Source organism: Strix aluco, chromosome 9 (assembly GCF_031877795.1).
Source record: "Strix aluco isolate bStrAlu1 chromosome 9, bStrAlu1.hap1, whole genome shotgun sequence".
Taxonomy (NCBI): Eukaryota; Metazoa; Chordata; class Aves; order Strigiformes; family Strigidae; genus Strix; species Strix aluco.
In genome coordinates, this window is record NC_133939.1 from 4,961,904 (window position 1) to 4,978,396 (window position 16,493).

The following is a 16,493-nucleotide window of genomic DNA, read 5'->3' on the forward strand; positions in this document are numbered from 1 at the left end:
CCCCCCGCGCTCCCCCCCACACTACCCCCTCACCGACCCACGCACGGCGGCGCCCCGACACCCCGACGCAAAAACACCCACCACCACCACCCCCAGACACACACCCACACACACCCGCACCGCCAAAAGGCCTCTTGCAGAAGACCCCCAACGCTCCCAGTCACGCTCTGGCGCCGGGACACCCCAACACGCAGACCCTGCCCCACAAAAGACTGCGCACCACCGCCAACACGGCCCCCGCAACTGCCCCTCCGCAAGAGCCCAACCAACACCCCCGACAAACAAAAGGTGCCGCCCCGGGACCCCCCCAGGCCCCGGCAAAAGCCTACAGCACCCGGTATTCCCAGGCGGTCTCCCATCCAAGTACTAACCGGGCCCGACCCTGCTTAGCTTCCGAGATCAGACGAGATCGGGCGTTCTCAGGGTGGTATGGCCGTAGGCACCCCCCAGCCCCACCAGAGCCCTCTCGAGTGACCGCCCACACGCTCCCACACACCCCTACAGCCCCACTCACCCACCCCACACCGACAAAAGCACGCACACGCACACCACAAACACAAACACCCCCACACACAACTCCCACCACCCAACAACAGCCCTCTCCTGCACCCTACAACGCCCTCACACCCCACCAGACACACACACACCCCCACGGGGCAGGGGGGAAACACCCCACGCACACACCACCCACCACAACACCCCCACGCCAACACCTGCACACTCCCACACGCACACCTGAACCCTGCCTAAGCCAAAGACCCGTCCACCTCACCGCCACCACCTCCCAGCCCACCACACAGCTCCAACCACCCACCATCGGGGCGGGGCGACGGGCCACCCCGACACGCACACACCCCCCAACAACACCTGCACTCACCCCCCCACACCTGGACCACTGCCCCACCAAAACGCCCTCTCCCGCAACCACCACCACATTCGCACCCTGCGCTACAGCCCCACCGCCTGACGGGGCGGGGGACCACCAAACTGCCACGAAAACAGCCCCACCCCCCCCAGCCACACCCACACGTACCCCCCCCACAGCTGCGCTGCCAAAAGGCCTCTTGCACAAGCCCCCCCGCGCTCCCCCCCACACTACCCCCTCACCGACCCACGCACGGCGGCGCCCCGACACCCCGATTGCGCAGCCCGTGCCCCGCAAACACCTGCGCACCACCGCCAACACGGCCCCCGCAACTGCCCCTCCGCAAGAGCCCACCCAGCACCCCCGACAAACAAAATGGCGCCCCCCGGGCCCCGGCAAAAGCCTACAGCACCCGGTATTCCCAGGCGGTCTCCCATCCAAGTACTAACCGGGCCCGACCCTGCTTAGCTTCCGAGATCAGACGAGATCGGGCGTTCTCAGGGTGGTATGGCCGTAGGCACCCCCCAGCCCCACAACAGCCCTCTCGAGGCACCCCGACACAAACAGCCCAACCACCACCACACCCACACCTACCCCACACACACCTGCCCTGCCACAAGGCCTCTTGCACAAGCCCCCCCGCGCTCCCCCCCACACTACCCCCTCACCGACCCACGCACGGCGGCGCCCCGACACCCCGACGCAAAAAGACCCACCACCACCACCCCCAGACACACACCCACACACACCCGCACCGCCAAAAGGCCTCTTGCAGAAGACCCCCAACGCTCCCAGTCACGCTCTGGCGCCGGGACACCCCAACACGCAGACCCTGCCCCACAAAAGACTGCGCACCACCGCCAACACGGCCCCCGCAACTGCCCCTCCGCAAGAGCCCAACCAACACCCCCGACAAACAAAAGGTGCCGCCCCGGGACCCCCCCAGGCCCCGGCAAAAGCCTACAGCACCCGGTATTCCCAGGCGGTCTCCCATCCAAGTACTAACCGGGCCCGACCCTGCTTAGCTTCCGAGATCAGACGAGATCGGGCATTCTCAGGGTGGTATGGCCGTAGGCACCCCCCAGCCCCACCAGAGCCCTCTCGAGTGACCGCCCACACGCTCCCACACACCCCTACAGCCCCACTCACCCACCCCACACCGACAAAAGCACGCACACGCACACCACAAACGCAAACACCCCCACACACAACTCCCACCACCCAACAACAGCCCTCTCCTGCACCCTACAACGCCCTCACACCCCACCAGACACACACACACCCCCACGGGGCAGGGGGGAAACACCCCACGCACACACCACCCACCACAACACCCCCACGCCAACACCTGCACACTCCCACACGCACACCTGAACCCTGCCTAAGCCAAAGACCCGTCCACCTCACCGCCACCACCTCCCAGCCCACCACACAGCTCCAACCACCCACCATCGGGGCAGGGTGACGGGCCACCCCGACACGCACACACCCCCCAACAACACCTGCACTCACCCCCCCACACCTGGACCACTGCCCCACCAAAACGCCCTCTCCCGCAACCACCACCACATTCGCACCCTGCGCTACAGCCCCACCGCCTGACGGGGCGGGGGACCACCAAACTGCCACGAAAACAGCCCCACCCCCCCCAGCCACACCCACACGTACCCCCCCCACAGCTGCGCTGCCAAAAGGCCTCTTGCACAAGCCCCCCCGCGCTCCCCCCCACACTACCCCCTCACCGACCCACGCACGGCGGCGCCGGGACACCCCGATTGCGCAGCCCGTGCCCCGCAAACACCTGCGCACCACCGCCAACACGGCCCCCGCAACTGCCCCTCCGCAAGAGCCCACCCAGCACCCCCGACAAACAAAATGGCGCCCCCCGGGCCCCGGCAAAAGCCTACAGCACCCGGTATTCCCAGGCGGTCTCCCATCCAAGTACTAACCGGGCCCGACCCTGCTTAGCTTCCGAGATCAGACGAGATCGGGCGTTCTCAGGGTGGTATGGCCGTAGGCACCCCCCAGCCCCACAACAGCCCTCTCGAGGCACCCCGACACAAACAGCCCAACCACCACCACACCCACACCTACCCCACACACACCTGCCCTGCCACAAGGCCTCTTGCACAAGCCCCCCCGCGCTCCCCCCCACACTACCCCCTCACCGACCCACGCACGGCGGCGCCCCGACACCCCGACGCAAAAACACCCACCACCACCACCCCCAGACACACACCCACACACACCCGCACCGCCAAAAGGCCTCTTGCAGAAGACCCCCAACGCTCCCAGTCACGCTCTGGCGCCGGGACACCCCAACACGCAGACCCTGCCCCGCAAACACCTGCGCACCACCGCCAACACGGCCCCCGCAACTGCCCCTCCGCAAGAGCCCACCCAGCACCCCCGACAAACAAAATGGCGCCCCCCGGGCCCCGGCAAAAGCCTACAGCACCCGGTATTCCCAGGCGGTCTCCCATCCAAGTACTAACCGGGCCCGACCCTGCTTAGCTTCCGAGATCAGACGAGATCGGGCGTTCTCAGGGTGGTATGGCCGTAGGCACCCCCCAGCCCCACCAGAGCCCTCTCGAGTGACCGCCCACACGCTCCCACACACCCCTACAGCCCCACTCACCCACCCCACACCGACAAAAGCACGCACACGCACACCACAAACGCAAACACCCCCACACACAATTCCCACCACCCAACAACAGCCCTCTCCTGCACCCTACAACGCCCTCACACCCCACCAGACACACACACACCCCCACGGGGCAGGGGGGAAACACCCCACGCACACACCACCCACCACAACACCCCCACGCCAACACCTGCACACTCCCACACGCACACCTGAACCCTGCCTAAGCCAAAGACCCGTCCACCTCACCGCCACCACCTCCCAGCCCACCACACAGCTCCAACCACCCACCATCGGGGCGGGGCGACGGGCCACCCCGACACGCACACACCCCCCAACAACACCTGCACTCACCCCCCCACACCTGGACCACTGCCCCACCAAAACGCCCTCTCCCGCAACCACCACCACATTCGCACCCTGCGCTACAGCCCCACCGCCTGACGGGGCGGGGGACCACCAAACTGCCACGAAAACAGCCCCACCCCCCCCAGCCACACCCACACGTACCCCCCCCACAGCTGCGCTGCCAAAAGGCCTCTTGCACAAGCCCCCCCGCGCTCCCCCCCACACTACCCCCTCACCGACCCACGCACGGCGGCGCCCCGACACCCCGATTGCGCAGCCCGTGCCCCGCAAACACCTGCGCACCACCGCCAACACGGCCCCCGCAACTGCCCCTCCGCAAGAGCCCACCCAGCACCCCCGACAAACAAAATGGCGCCCCCCGGGCCCCGGCAAAAGCCTACAGCACCCGGTATTCCCAGGCGGTCTCCCATCCAAGTACTAACCGGGCCCGACCCTGCTTAGCTTCCGAGATCAGACGAGATCGGGCGTTCTCAGGGTGGTATGGCCGTAGGCACCCCCCAGCCCCACAACAGCCCTCTCGAGGCACCCCGACACAAACAGCCCAACCACCACCACACCCACACCTACCCCACACACACCTGCCCTGCCACAAGGCCTCTTGCACAAGCCCCCCCGCGCTCCCCCCCACACTACCCCCTCACCGACCCACGCACGGCGGCGCCCCGACACCCCGACGCAAAAACACCCACCACCACCACCCCCAGACACACACCCACACACACCCGCACCGCCAAAAGGCCTCTTGCAGAAGACCCCCAACGCTCCCAGTCACGCTCTGGCGCCGGGACACCCCAACACGCAGACCCTGCCCCGCAAACACCTGCGCACCACCGCCAACACGGCCCCCGCAACTGCCCCTCCGCAAGAGCCCACCCAGCACCCCCGACAAACAAAATGGCGCCCCCCGGGCCCCGGCAAAAGCCTACAGCACCCGGTATTCCCAGGCGGTCTCCCATCCAAGTACTAACCGGGCCCGACCCTGCTTAGCTTCCGAGATCAGACGAGATCGGGCGTTCTCAGGGTGGTATGGCCGTAGGCACCCCCCAGCCCCACCAGAGCCCTCTCGAGTGACCGCCCACACGCTCCCACACACCCCTACAGCCCCACTCACCCACCCCACACCGACAAAAGCACGCACACGCACACCACAAACACAAACACAAACACCCCCACACACAACTCCCACCACCCAACAACAGCCCTCTCCTGCACCCTACAACGCCCTCACACCCCACCAGACACACACACACCCCCACGGGGCAGGGGGGAAACACCCCACGCACACACCACCCACCACAACACCCCCACGCCAACACCTGCACACTCCCACACGCACACCTGAACCCTGCCTAAGCCAAAGACCCGTCCACCTCACCGCCACCACCTCCCAGCCCACCACACAGCTCCAACCACCCACCATCGGGGCAGGGCGACGGGCCACCCCGACACGCACACACCCCCCAACAACACCTGCACTCACCCCCCCACACCTGGACCACTGCCCCACCAAAACGCCCTCTCCCGCAACCACCACCACATTCGCACCCTGCGCTACAGCCCCACCGCCTGACGGGGCGGGGGACCACCAAACTGCCACGAAAACAGCCCCACCCCCCCCAGCCACACCCACACGTACCCCCCCCACAGCTGCGCTGCCAAAAGGCCTCTTGCACAAGCCCCCCCGCGCTCCCCCCCACACTACCCCCTCACCGACCCACGCACGGCGGCGCCCCGACACCCCGATTGCGCAGCCCGTGCCCCGCAAACACCTGCGCACCACCGCCAACACGGCCCCCGCAACTGCCCCTCCGCAAGAGCCCACCCAGCACCCCCGACAAACAAAATGGCGCCCCCCGGGCCCCGGCAAAAGCCTACAGCACCCGGTATTCCCAGGCGGTCTCCCATCCAAGTACTAACCGGGCCCGACCCTGCTTAGCTTCCGAGATCAGACGAGATCGGGCGTTCTCAGGGTGGTATGGCCGTAGGCACCCCCCAGCCCCACAACAGCCCTCTCGAGGCACCCCGACACAAACAGCCCAACCACCACCACACCCACACCTACCCCACACACACCTGCCCTGCCACAAGGCCTCTTGCACAAGCCCCCCCGCGCTCCCCCCCACACTACCCCCTCACCGACCCACGCACGGCGGCGCCCCGACACCCCGACGCAAAAACACCCACCACCACCACCCCCAGACACACACCCACACACACCCGCACCGCCAAAAGGCCTCTTGCAGAAGACCCCCAACGCTCCCAGTCACGCTCTGGCGCCGGGACACCCCAACACGCAGACCCTGCCCCGCAAACACCTGCGCACCACCGCCAACACGGCCCCCGCAACTGCCCCTCCGCAAGAGCCCACCCAGCACCCCCGACAAACAAAATGGCGCCCCCCGGGCCCCGGCAAAAGCCTACAGCACCCGGTATTCCCAGGCGGTCTCCCATCCAAGTACTAACCGGGCCCGACCCTGCTTAGCTTCCGAGATCAGACGAGATCGGGCGTTCTCAGGGTGGTATGGCCGTAGGCACCCCCCAGCCCCACCAGAGCCCTCTCGAGTGACCGCCCACACGCTCCCACACACCCCTACAGCCCCACTCACCCACCCCACACCGACAAAAGCACGCACACGCACACCACAAACGCAAACACCCCCACACACAATTCCCACCACCCAACAACAGCCCTCTCCTGCACCCTACAACGCCCTCACACCCCACCAGACACACACACACCCCCACGGGGCAGGGGGGAAACACCCCACGCACACACCACCCACCACAACACCCCCACGCCAACACCTGCACACTCCCACACGCACACCTGAACCCTGCCTAAGCCAAAGACCCGTCCACCTCACCGCCACCACCTCCCAGCCCACCACACAGCTCCAACCACCCACCATCGGGGCGGGGCGACGGGCCACCCCGACACGCACACACCCCCCAACAACACCTGCACTCACCCCCCCACACCTGGACCACTGCCCCACCAAAACGCCCTCTCCCGCAACCACCACCACATTCGCACCCTGCGCTACAGCCCCACCGCCTGACGGGGCGGGGGACCACCAAACTGCCACGAAAACAGCCCCACCCCCCCCAGCCACACCCACACGTACCCCCCCCACAGCTGCGCTGCCAAAAGGCCTCTTGCACAAGCCCCCCCGCGCTCCCCCCCACACTACCCCCTCACCGACCCACGCACGGCGGCGCCCCGACACCCCGATTGCGCAGCCCGTGCCCCGCAAACACCTGCGCACCACCGCCAACACGGCCCCCGCAACTGCCCCTCCGCAAGAGCCCACCCAGCACCCCCGACAAACAAAATGGCGCCCCCCGGGCCCCGGCAAAAGCCTACAGCACCCGGTATTCCCAGGCGGTCTCCCATCCAAGTACTAACCGGGCCCGACCCTGCTTAGCTTCCGAGATCAGACGAGATCGGGCGTTCTCAGGGTGGTATGGCCGTAGGCACCCCCCAGCCCCACAACAGCCCTCTCGAGGCACCCCGACACAAACAGCCCAACCACCACCACACCCACACCTACCCCACACACACCTGCCCTGCCACAAGGCCTCTTGCACAAGCCCCCCCGCGCTCCCCCCCACACTACCCCCTCACCGACCCACGCACGGCGGCGCCCCGACACCCCGACGCAAAAAGACCCACCACCACCACCCCCAGACACACACCCACACACACCCGCACCGCCAAAAGGCCTCTTGCAGAAGACCCCCAACGCTCCCAGTCACGCTCTGGCGCCGGGACACCCCAACACGCAGACCCTGCCCCGCAAACACCTGCGCACCACCGCCAACACGGCCCCCGCAACTGCCCCTCCGCAAGAGCCCACCCAGCACCCCCGACAAACAAAATGGCGCCCCCCGGGCCCCGGCAAAAGCCTACAGCACCCGGTATTCCCAGGCGGTCTCCCATCCAAGTACTAACCGGGCCCGACCCTGCTTAGCTTCCGAGATCAGACGAGATCGGGCATTCTCAGGGTGGTATGGCCGTAGGCACCCCCCAGCCCCACCAGAGCCCTCTCGAGTGACCGCCCACACGCTCCCACACACCCCTACAGCCCCACTCACCCACCCCACACCGACAAAAGCACGCACACGCACACCACAAACGCAAACACCCCCACACACAACTCCCACCACCCAACAACAGCCCTCTCCTGCACCCTACAACGCCCTCACACCCCACCAGACACACACACACCCCCACGGGGCAGGGGGGAAACACCCCACGCACACACCACCCACCACAACACCCCCACGCCAACACCTGCACACTCCCACACGCACACCTGAACCCTGCCTAAGCCAAAGACCCGTCCACCTCACCGCCACCACCTCCCAGCCCACCACACAGCTCCAACCACCCACCATCGGGGCGGGGCGACGGGCCACCCCGACACGCACACACCCCCCAACAACACCTGCACTCACCCCCCCACACCTGGACCACTGCCCCACCAAAACGCCCTCTCCCGCAACCACCACCACATTCGCACCCTGCGCTACAGCCCCACCGCCTGACGGGGCGGGGGACCACCAAACTGCCACGAAAACAGCCCCACCCCCCCCAGCCACACCCACACGTACCCCCCCCACAGCTGCGCTGCCAAAAGGCCTCTTGCACAAGCCCCCCCGCGCTCCCCCCCACACTACCCCCTCACCGACCCACGCACGGCGGCGCCCCGACACCCCGATTGCGCAGCCCGTGCCCCGCAAACACCTGCGCACCACCGCCAACACGGCCCCCGCAACTGCCCCTCCGCAAGAGCCCACCCAGCACCCCCGACAAACAAAATGGCGCCCCCCGGGCCCCGGCAAAAGCCTACAGCACCCGGTATTCCCAGGCGGTCTCCCATCCAAGTACTAACCGGGCCCGACCCTGCTTAGCTTCCGAGATCAGACGAGATCGGGCGTTCTCAGGGTGGTATGGCCGTAGGCACCCCCCAGCCCCACAACAGCCCTCTCGAGGCACCCCGACACAAACAGCCCAACCACCACCACACCCACACCTACCCCACACACACCTGCCCTGCCACAAGGCCTCTTGCACAAGCCCCCCCGCGCTCCCCCCCACACTACCCCCTCACCGACCCACGCACGGCGGCGCCCCGACACCCCGACGCAAAAACACCCACCACCACCACCCCAGACACACACCCACACACACCCGCACCGCCAAAAGGCCTCTTGCAGAAGACCCCCAACGCTCCCAGTCACGCTCTGGCGCCGGGACACCCCAACACGCAGACCCTGCCCCACAAAAGACTGCGCACCACCGCCAACACGGCCCCCGCAACTGCCCCTCCGCAAGAGCCCAACCAACACCCCCGACAAACAAAAGGTGCCGCCCCGGGACCCCCCCAGGCCCCGGCAAAAGCCTACAGCACCCGGTATTCCCAGGCGGTCTCCCATCCAAGTACTAACCGGGCCCGACCCTGCTTAGCTTCCGAGATCAGACGAGATCGGGCATTCTCAGGGTGGTATGGCCGTAGGCACCCCCCAGCCCCACCAGAGCCCTCTCGAGTGACCGCCCACACGCTCCCACACACCCCTACAGCCCCACTCACCCACCCCACACCGACAAAAGCACGCACACGCACACCACAAACGCAAACACCCCCACACACAACTCCCACCACCCAACAACAGCCCTCTCCTGCACCCTACAACGCCCTCACACCCCACCAGACACACACACACCCCCACGGGGCAGGGGGGAAACACCCCACGCACACACCACCCACCACAACACCCCCACGCCAACACCTGCACACTCCCACACGCACACCTGAACCCTGCCTAAGCCAAAGACCCGTCCACCTCACCGCCACCACCTCCCAGCCCACCACACAGCTCCAACCACCCACCATCGGGGCGGGGCGACGGGCCACCCCGACACGCACACACCCCCCAACAACACCTGCACTCACCCCCCCACACCTGGACCACTGCCCCACCAAAACGCCCTCTCCCGCAACCACCACCACATTCGCACCCTGCGCTACAGCACCACCGCCTGACGGGGCGGGGGACCACCAAACTGCCACGAAAACAGCCCCACCCCCCCCAGCCACACCCACACGTACCCCCCCCACAGCTGCGCTGCCAAAAGGCCTCTTGCACAAGCCCCCCCGCGCTCCCCCCCACACTACCCCCTCACCGACCCACGCACGGCGGCGCCGGGACACCCCGATTGCGCAGCCCGTGCCCCGCAAACACCTGCGCACCACCGCCAACACGGCCCCCGCAACTGCCCCTCCGCAAGAGCCCACCCAGCACCCCCGACAAACAAAATGGCGCCCCCCGGGCCCCGGCAAAAGCCTACAGCACCCGGTATTCCCAGGCGGTCTCCCATCCAAGTACTAACCGGGCCCGACCCTGCTTAGCTTCCGAGATCAGACGAGATCGGGCGTTCTCAGGGTGGTATGGCCGTAGGCACCCCCCAGCCCCACAACAGCCCTCTCGAGGCACCCCGACACAAACAGCCCAACCACCACCACACCCACACCTACCCCACACACACCTGCCCTGCCACAAGGCCTCTTGCACAAGCCCCCCCGCGCTCCCCCCCACACTACCCCCTCACCGACCCACGCACGGCGGCGCCCCGACACCCCGACGCAAAAACACCCACCACCACCACCCCCAGACACACACCCACACACACCCGCACCGCCAAAAGGCCTCTTGCAGAAGACCCCCAACGCTCCCAGTCACGCTCTGGCGCCGGGACACCCCAACACGCAGACCCTGCCCCACAAAAGACTGCGCACCACCGCCAACACGGCCCCCGCAACTGCCCCTCCGCAAGAGCCCAACCAACACCCCCGACAAACAAAAGGTGCCGCCCCGGGACCCCCCCAGGCCCCGGCAAAAGCCTACAGCACCCGGTATTCCCAGGCGGTCTCCCATCCAAGTACTAACCGGGCCCGACCCTGCTTAGCTTCCGAGATCAGACGAGATCGGGCGTTCTCAGGGTGGTATGGCCGTAGGCACCCCCCAGCCCCACCAGAGCCCTCTCGAGTGACCGCCCACACGCTCCCACACACCCCTACAGCCCCACTCACCCACCCCACACCGACAAAAGCACGCACACGCACACCACAAACGCAAACACCCCCACACACAACTCCCACCACCCAACAACAGCCCTCTCCTGCACCCTACAACGCCCTCACACCCCACCAGACACACACACACCCCCACGGGGCAGGGGGGAAACACCCCACGCACACACCACCCACCACAACACCCCCACGCCAACACCTGCACACTCCCACACGCACACCTGAACCCTGCCTAAGCCAAAGACCCGTCCACCTCACCGCCACCACCTCCCAGCCCACCACACAGCTCCAACCACCCACCATCGGGGCGGGGCGACGGGCCACCCCGACACGCACACACCCCCCAACAACACCTGCACTCACCCCCCCACACCTGGACCACTGCCCCACCAAAACGCCCTCTCCCGCAACCACCACCACATTCGCACCCTGCGCTACAGCACCACCGCCTGACGGGGCGGGGGACCACCAAACTGCCACGAAAACAGCCCCACCCCCCCCAGCCACACCCACACGTACCCCCCCCACAGCTGCGCTGCCAAAAGGCCTCTTGCACAAGCCCCCCCGCGCTCCCCCCCACACTACCCCCTCACCGACCCACGCACGGCGGCGCCGGGACACCCCGATTGCGCAGCCCGTGCCCCGCAAACACCTGCGCACCACCGCCAACACGGCCCCCGCAACTGCCCCTCCGCAAGAGCCCACCCAGCACCCCCGACAAACAAAATGGCGCCCCCCGGGCCCCGGCAAAAGCCTACAGCACCCGGTATTCCCAGGCGGTCTCCCATCCAGGCCCGACCCTGCTTAGCTTCCGAGATCAGACGAGATCGGGCGTTCTCAGGGTGGTATGGCCGTAGGCACCCCCCAGCCCCACAACAGCCCTCTCGAGGCACCCCGACACAAACAGCCCAACCACCACCACACCCACACCTACCCCACACACACCTGCCCTGCCACAAGGCCTCTTGCACAAGCCCCCCCGCGCTCCCCCCCACACTACCCCCTCACCGACCCACGCACGGCGGCGCCCCGACACCCCGACGCAAAAACACCCACCACCACCACCCCCAGACACACACCCACACACACCCGCACCGCCAAAAGGCCTCTTGCAGAAGACCCCCAACGCTCCCAGTCACGCTCTGGCGCCGGGACACCCCAACACGCAGACCCTGCCCCACAAAAGACTGCGCACCACCGCCAACACGGCCCCCGCAACTGCCCCTCCGCAAGAGCCCAACCAACACCCCCGACAAACAAAAGGTGCCGCCCCGGGACCCCCCCAGGCCCCGGCAAAAGCCTACAGCACCCGGTATTCCCAGGCGGTCTCCCATCCAAGTACTAACCGGGCCCGACCCTGCTTAGCTTCCGAGATCAGACGAGATCGGGCGTTCTCAGGGTGGTATGGCCGTAGGCACCCCCCAGCCCCACCAGAGCCCTCTCGAGTGACCGCCCACACGCTCCCACACACCCCTACAGCCCCACTCACCCACCCCACACGGACAAAAGCACGCACACGCACACCACAAACACAAACACAAACACCCCCACACACAACTCCCACCACCCAACAACAGCCCTCTCCTGCACCCTACAACGCCCTCACACCCCACCAGACACACACACACCCCCACGGGGCAGGGGGGAAACACCCCACGCACACACCACCCACCACAACACCCCCACGCCAACACCTGCACACTCCCACACGCACACCTGAACCCTGCCTAAGCCAAAGACCCGTCCACCTCACCGCCACCACCTCCCAGCCCACCACACAGCTCCAACCACCCACCATCGGGGCGGGGCGACGGGCCACCCCGACACGCACACACCCCCCAACAACACCTGCACTCACCCCCCCACACCTGGACCACTGCCCCACCAAAACGCCCTCTCCCGCAACCACCACCACATTCGCACCCTGCGCTACAGCCCCACCGCCTGACGGGGCGGGGGACCACCAAACTGCCACGAAAACAGCCCCACCCCCCCCAGCCACACCCACACGTACCCCCCCCACAGCTGCGCTGCCAAAAGGCCTCTTGCACAAGCCCCCCCGCGCTCCCCCCCACACTACCCCCTCACCGACCCACGCACGGCGGCGCCGGGACACCCCGATTGCGCAGCCCGTGCCCCGCAAACACCTGCGCACCACCGCCAACACGGCCCCCGCAACTGCCCCTCCGCAAGAGCCCACCCAGCACCCCCGACAAACAAAATGGCGCCCCCCGGGCCCCGGCAAAAGCCTACAGCACCCGGTATTCCCAGGCGGTCTCCCATCCAAGTACTAACCGGGCCCGACCCTGCTTAGCTTCCGAGATCAGACGAGATCGGGCGTTCTCAGGGTGGTATGGCCGTAGGCACCCCCCAGCCCCACAACAGCCCTCTCGAGGCACCCCGACACAAACAGCCCAACCACCACCACACCCACACCTACCCCACACACACCTGCCCTGCCACAAGGCCTCTTGCACAAGCCCCCCCGCGCTCCCCCCCACACTACCCCCTCACCGACCCACGCACGGCGGCGCCCCGACACCCCGACGCAAAAAGACCCACCACCACCACCCCCAGACACACACCCACACACACCCGCACCGCCAAAAGGCCTCTTGCAGAAGACCCCCAACGCTCCCAGTCACGCTCTGGCGCCGGGACACCCCAACACGCAGACCCTGCCCCACAAAAGACTGCGCACCACCGCCAACACGGCCCCCGCAACTGCCCCTCCGCAAGAGCCCAACCAACACCCCCGACAAACAAAAGGTGCCGCCCCGGGACCCCCCCAGGCCCCGGCAAAAGCCTACAGCACCCGGTATTCCCAGGCGGTCTCCCATCCAAGTACTAACCGGGCCCGACCCTGCTTAGCTTCCGAGATCAGACGAGATCGGGCGTTCTCAGGGTGGTATGGCCGTAGGCACCCCCCAGCCCCACCAGAGCCCTCTCGAGTGACCGCCCACACGCTCCCACACACCCCTACAGCCCCACTCACCCACCCCACACCGACAAAAGCACGCACACGCACACCACAAACGCAAACACCCCCACACACAACTCCCACCACCCAACAACAGCCCTCTCCTGCACCCTACAACGCCCTCACACCCCACCAGACACACACACACCCCCACGGGGCAGGGGGGAAACACCCCACGCACACACCACCCACCACAACACCCCCACGCCAACACCTGCACACTCCCACACGCACACCTGAACCCTGCCTAAGCCAAAGACCCGTCCACCTCACCGCCACCACCTCCCAGCCCACCACACAGCTCCAACCACCCACCATCGGGGCGGGGCGACGGGCCACCCCGACACGCACACACCCCCCAACAACACCTGCACTCACCCCCCCACACCTGGACCACTGCCCCACCAAAACGCCCTCTCCCGCAACCACCACCACATTCGCACCCTGCGCTACAGCCCCACCGCCTGACGGGGCGGGGGACCACCAAACTGCCACGAAAACAGCCCCACCCCCCCCAGCCACACCCACACGTACCCCCCCCACAGCTGCGCTGCCAAAAGGCCTCTTGCACAAGCCCCCCCGCGCTCCCCCCCACACTACCCCCTCACCGACCCACGCACGGCGGCGCCGGGACACCCCGATTGCGCAGCCCGTGCCCCGCAAACACCTGCGCACCACCGCCAACACGGCCCCCGCAACTGCCCCTCCGCAAGAGCCCACCCAGCACCCCCGACAAACAAAATGGCGCCCCCCGGGCCCCGGCAAAAGCCTACAGCACCCGGTATTCCCAGGCGGTCTCCCATCCAAGTACTAACCGGGCCCGACCCTGCTTAGCTTCCGAGATCAGACGAGATCGGGCGTTCTCAGGGTGGTATGGCCGTAGGCACCCCCCAGCCCCACAACAGCCCTCTCGAGGCACCCCGACACAAACAGCCCAACCACCACCACACCCACACCTACCCCACACACACCTGCCCTGCCACAAGGCCTCTTGCACAAGCCCCCCCGCGCTCCCCCCCACACTACCCCCTCACCGACCCACGCACGGCGGCGCCCCGACACCCCGACGCAAAAACACCCACCACCACCACCCCCAGACACACACCCACACACACCCGCACCGCCAAAAGGCCTCTTGCAGAAGACCCCCAACGCTCCCAGTCACGCTCTGGCGCCGGGACACCCCAACACGCAGACCCTGCCCCACAAAAGACTGCGCACCACCGCCAACACGGCCCCCGCAACTGCCCCTCCGCAAGAGCCCAACCAACACCCCCGACAAACAAAAGGTGCCGCCCCGGGACCCCCCCAGGCCCCGGCAAAAGCCTACAGCACCCGGTATTCCCAGGCGGTCTCCCATCCAAGTACTAACCGGGCCCGACCCTGCTTAGCTTCCGAGATCAGACGAGATCGGGCGTTCTCAGGGTGGTATGGCCGTAGGCACCCCCCAGCCCCACCAGAGCCCTCTCGAGTGACCGCCCACACGCTCCCACACACCCCTACAGCCCCACTCACCCACCCCACACCGACAAAAGCACGCACACGCACACCACAAACGCAAACACCCCCACACACAACTCCCACCACCCAACAACAGCCCTCTCCTGCACCCTACAACGCCCTCACACCCCACCAGACACACACACACCCCCACGGGGCAGGGGGGAAACACCCCACGCACACACCACCCACCACAACACCCCCACGCCAACACCTGCACACTCCCACACGCACACCTGAACCCTGCCTAAGCCAAAGACCCGTCCACCTCACCGCCACCACCTCCCAGCCCACCACACAGCTCCAACCACCCACCATCGGGGCGGGGCGACGGGCCACCCCGACACGCACACACCCCCCAACAACACCTGCACTCACCCCCCCACACCTGGACCACTGCCCCACCAAAACGCCCTCTCCCGCAACCACCACCACATTCGCACCCTGCGCTACAGCCCCACCGCCTGACGGGGCGGGGGACCACCAAACTGCCACGAAAACAGCCCCACCCCCCCCAGCCACACCCACACGTACCCCCCCCACAGCTGCGCTGCCAAAAGGCCTCTTGCACAAGCCCCCCCGCGCTCCCCCCCACACTACCCCCTCACCGACCCACGCACGGCGGCGCCGGGACACCCCGATTGCGCAGCCCGTGCCCCGCAAACACCTGCGCACCACCGCCAACACGGCCCCCGCAACTGCCCCTCCGCAAGAGCCCACCCAGCACCCCCGACAAACAAAATGGCGCCCCCCGGGCCCCGGCAAAAGCCTACAGCACCCGGTATTCCCAGGCGGTCTCCCATCCAAGTACTAACCGGGCCCGACCCTGCTTAGCTTCCGAGATCAGACGAGATCGGGCGTTCTCAGGGTGGTATGGCCGTAGGCACCCCCCAGCCCCACAACAGCCCTCTCGAGGCACCCCGACACAAACAGCCCAACCACCACCACACCCACACCTACCCCACACACACCTGCCCTGCCACAAGGCCTCTTGCACAAGCCCCCCCGCGCTCCCCCCCACACTACCCCCTCACCGAC

At 67.2% G+C, this 16,493-nt stretch overlaps 21 non-coding genes and 1 pseudogene across 21 annotated transcripts; all 22 read right to left on the reverse strand.

Moving 5' to 3' along the window:
* Positions 1-322: 322 nt before the first annotated feature.
* On the reverse strand, positions 323-441 carry LOC141927464 (5S ribosomal RNA). Its single transcript, XR_012624424.1, has one exon. It is a non-coding gene; the product is annotated as a 5S ribosomal RNA (ribosomal RNA).
* An 824-nt stretch (positions 442-1,265) lies between these two features.
* LOC141927465 (5S ribosomal RNA) lies at positions 1,266-1,384 on the reverse strand. Its single transcript, XR_012624425.1, has one exon. It is a non-coding gene; the product is annotated as a 5S ribosomal RNA (ribosomal RNA).
* Positions 1,385-1,822: 438 nt separating this feature from the next.
* Positions 1,823-1,941, reverse strand: LOC141927487 (5S ribosomal RNA). Its single transcript, XR_012624447.1, has one exon. It is a non-coding gene; the product is annotated as a 5S ribosomal RNA (ribosomal RNA).
* Positions 1,942-2,765: 824 nt separating this feature from the next.
* Positions 2,766-2,884, reverse strand: LOC141927466 (5S ribosomal RNA). The gene has a single exon (XR_012624426.1). It is a non-coding gene; the product is annotated as a 5S ribosomal RNA (ribosomal RNA).
* Positions 2,885-3,311: 427 nt separating this feature from the next.
* LOC141927467 (5S ribosomal RNA) lies at positions 3,312-3,430 on the reverse strand. Its single transcript, XR_012624427.1, has one exon. It is a non-coding gene; the product is annotated as a 5S ribosomal RNA (ribosomal RNA).
* Positions 3,431-4,254: 824 nt separating this feature from the next.
* On the reverse strand, positions 4,255-4,373 carry LOC141927468 (5S ribosomal RNA). The gene has a single exon (XR_012624428.1). It is a non-coding gene; the product is annotated as a 5S ribosomal RNA (ribosomal RNA).
* A 427-nt stretch (positions 4,374-4,800) lies between these two features.
* Positions 4,801-4,919, reverse strand: LOC141927469 (5S ribosomal RNA). Its single transcript, XR_012624429.1, has one exon. It is a non-coding gene; the product is annotated as a 5S ribosomal RNA (ribosomal RNA).
* Positions 4,920-5,749: 830 nt separating this feature from the next.
* LOC141927471 (5S ribosomal RNA) lies at positions 5,750-5,868 on the reverse strand. Its single transcript, XR_012624431.1, has one exon. It is a non-coding gene; the product is annotated as a 5S ribosomal RNA (ribosomal RNA).
* A 427-nt stretch (positions 5,869-6,295) lies between these two features.
* On the reverse strand, positions 6,296-6,414 carry LOC141927472 (5S ribosomal RNA). Its single transcript, XR_012624432.1, has one exon. It is a non-coding gene; the product is annotated as a 5S ribosomal RNA (ribosomal RNA).
* An 824-nt stretch (positions 6,415-7,238) lies between these two features.
* LOC141927473 (5S ribosomal RNA) lies at positions 7,239-7,357 on the reverse strand. The gene has a single exon (XR_012624433.1). It is a non-coding gene; the product is annotated as a 5S ribosomal RNA (ribosomal RNA).
* Positions 7,358-7,784: 427 nt separating this feature from the next.
* On the reverse strand, positions 7,785-7,903 carry LOC141927488 (5S ribosomal RNA). Its single transcript, XR_012624448.1, has one exon. It is a non-coding gene; the product is annotated as a 5S ribosomal RNA (ribosomal RNA).
* Positions 7,904-8,727: 824 nt separating this feature from the next.
* On the reverse strand, positions 8,728-8,846 carry LOC141927474 (5S ribosomal RNA). The gene has a single exon (XR_012624434.1). It is a non-coding gene; the product is annotated as a 5S ribosomal RNA (ribosomal RNA).
* Positions 8,847-9,283: 437 nt separating this feature from the next.
* LOC141927489 (5S ribosomal RNA) lies at positions 9,284-9,402 on the reverse strand. The gene has a single exon (XR_012624449.1). It is a non-coding gene; the product is annotated as a 5S ribosomal RNA (ribosomal RNA).
* Positions 9,403-10,226: 824 nt separating this feature from the next.
* On the reverse strand, positions 10,227-10,345 carry LOC141927475 (5S ribosomal RNA). Its single transcript, XR_012624435.1, has one exon. It is a non-coding gene; the product is annotated as a 5S ribosomal RNA (ribosomal RNA).
* A 438-nt stretch (positions 10,346-10,783) lies between these two features.
* Positions 10,784-10,902, reverse strand: LOC141927476 (5S ribosomal RNA). The gene has a single exon (XR_012624436.1). It is a non-coding gene; the product is annotated as a 5S ribosomal RNA (ribosomal RNA).
* Positions 10,903-11,726: 824 nt separating this feature from the next.
* LOC141927503 (5S ribosomal RNA) lies at positions 11,727-11,834 on the reverse strand (annotated as a pseudogene).
* Positions 11,835-12,272: 438 nt separating this feature from the next.
* Positions 12,273-12,391, reverse strand: LOC141927477 (5S ribosomal RNA). Its single transcript, XR_012624437.1, has one exon. It is a non-coding gene; the product is annotated as a 5S ribosomal RNA (ribosomal RNA).
* Positions 12,392-13,221: 830 nt separating this feature from the next.
* On the reverse strand, positions 13,222-13,340 carry LOC141927478 (5S ribosomal RNA). The gene has a single exon (XR_012624438.1). It is a non-coding gene; the product is annotated as a 5S ribosomal RNA (ribosomal RNA).
* A 438-nt stretch (positions 13,341-13,778) lies between these two features.
* LOC141927479 (5S ribosomal RNA) lies at positions 13,779-13,897 on the reverse strand. Its single transcript, XR_012624439.1, has one exon. It is a non-coding gene; the product is annotated as a 5S ribosomal RNA (ribosomal RNA).
* An 824-nt stretch (positions 13,898-14,721) lies between these two features.
* On the reverse strand, positions 14,722-14,840 carry LOC141927480 (5S ribosomal RNA). Its single transcript, XR_012624440.1, has one exon. It is a non-coding gene; the product is annotated as a 5S ribosomal RNA (ribosomal RNA).
* A 438-nt stretch (positions 14,841-15,278) lies between these two features.
* On the reverse strand, positions 15,279-15,397 carry LOC141927482 (5S ribosomal RNA). The gene has a single exon (XR_012624442.1). It is a non-coding gene; the product is annotated as a 5S ribosomal RNA (ribosomal RNA).
* An 824-nt stretch (positions 15,398-16,221) lies between these two features.
* On the reverse strand, positions 16,222-16,340 carry LOC141927483 (5S ribosomal RNA). The gene has a single exon (XR_012624443.1). It is a non-coding gene; the product is annotated as a 5S ribosomal RNA (ribosomal RNA).
* Between the last annotated feature and the right edge of the window lie 153 nt (positions 16,341-16,493).